Raw genomic sequence first — 2,066 nt, 5'->3', positions numbered from 1 at the left:
AAAGCCGTGGAATTTCTCTAACATTTACCTGAAAATCCTCATGATCTCTTTATACCTATTGAGCGTAAAATGGGCCATCATTAAATGATTAAAAGTCAATGTACTCAGTGTCATCTCAACCTCGTAGATGGTTTTCAGCATATCGAACCAGGCTTCCATGTCCAACCTAACAATGAGTGCTCAAAACTATGTTATATGTAACGAGATTCCATATAACACCAGGTTATTTAATAAATTTACAAAGAGAAACAACATTATGCCCTAATAAACATTATTGCCCTAAATTTACACTCAAATTCAGGATAAAAGGGTTAAATGTCTGTCGGAAATAGTGAAAAAGCCAGAGTTGCTCGTGGCCGACTATCCAACAGGCTTGAATTTTAAGCCTCAAGATTTTGAAGAGACAGTCCTGTTGCAGCAACAACAAAGGGGGAAATCTCAGATATTGGGGATAGTGGGGTTAGGTGGCGTAGGAAAGACAACTTTTGCAAAACATTTCTTCAATATGAAGAAATCAGATTATCACAGATCCTGCTTTTTATTTGAAGTTAGAGATAGTGCAGCTAAAAACTCTTTAAATTCGTGGCAGAGAATACTTCTTAAGGCCAACATCTTTGCAAGGGAAATACATCAAATTGAACGGAAAATACCTATGGAAAATAAACCCTTTGCTGTCTTCCTTGAAACTTCTAGCTCAGCTTCGAGTTCCTTTGCAAAATAACAGTGAAAGCCCCATCATATAAAAACTAAAATAGCGCCAAAACGATTTTCGGCCTCTACACCAAACAAGTTTCGGTGGTTTCAGCGGTCTTGTTTCCATTTTAAGATGGCCTAGCCCGCTGTTTCCTGCTATTTCCCGCGTATGTCTCCCACTTTTCATAAGAATGAGGGTCTTAATATCTATCTCCCGCCACCCACGAACGAATAAATGAGTATGTACTCTGCGGCCGTTGGGCCTCGTGCCCTTAATGCCCATCACAGAAACCCTAGTCTCGTGGCTTTAATAGATCAATAACTTAACACAAGCGCATTCTTGGCAACAAGACTGCAATTTCATAACCAAAACCAAAAGTCTGAAAACGAGGAATTATTCCTCTGAGTTATTATAACAAAACCCTCAGCCTTAGGCCAGAGAAACCTTTTAAAAATACATTACAGGGATAGTATTCCGTCCAGTTCACAGATGAAGGATGTTAACTAATATCCCTAGCCTAGTTCGACAAACAAACACATACCTGGTAGTGGGCGCCAAGAAACTGGTAGACCCAACCGCAATTCGGCATGACTCCGAAGACCCACACCATAGCCAACCAGGGCTGCACATTCAAGTAGAAAACAAGATGAGTATGTGATGACAAAACAAGAGAAAAGCTATAAAACTCAGAAACTATTTAAGTTTAACACCTAAAACGAATATGCGCTTACCTGAAGAGACTATCCAAGCTGGAAACCCTTTCTGAAAACAGAGACTGTGTCTCAGCGCACATCGTGTTGTACCACTGAAAAGAACCAATTTCGAAGGCAACCAGAAGTGGGCAACTTGATCAAAGGCAAACTGTGGCGAGGTAAAGCAGTGGGTAGAGAACCATAACAGAGAAAGACAGAAGTGAACCATTTGAGGACTCGACAGACTAACCCTCCCGGCTCGACAACCCTGGGAGATCACCTCAAGACACACAATGTACCAGGATCTAACACCACGACCGTTGCATTTGGAAGAGGCATCTGCACCATAGAACCGATCCATATTCCCACGGAATGATTCCAACTGGAGGCTCCTTGCAGGCAGTCGAACCATGCATAACCCTAGGCATACGACAACCAGGGTACCAAGTGGAGGCTCCTTGGCAGTCGAACCATGCATAACCCAGGGCTCTTAATATATTTTAATTTAAATCTTTTATGTTAAATTTATTAATAACAAACATATATTTAACTTAATTTGATTTCTTATAGGTTTAAGAATGTTAAATTCCATAAGAATTTTAAAATGTTATGTTATTTTACATAGGTTAAGGTTCCGTTTGAAGTTTCTTTTTTGAATTGACTTATTATTGATCTACTAA

This window comes from Pinus tabuliformis, chromosome 6, assembly GCF_031772625.1.
Source record: "Pinus tabuliformis cultivar Carrire ecotype Pingquan chromosome 6, CPIR1, whole genome shotgun sequence".
NCBI classification, from domain to species: Eukaryota; Viridiplantae; Streptophyta; class Pinopsida; order Pinales; family Pinaceae; genus Pinus; species Pinus tabuliformis.
This window is presented reverse-complemented; position numbering follows the sequence as displayed.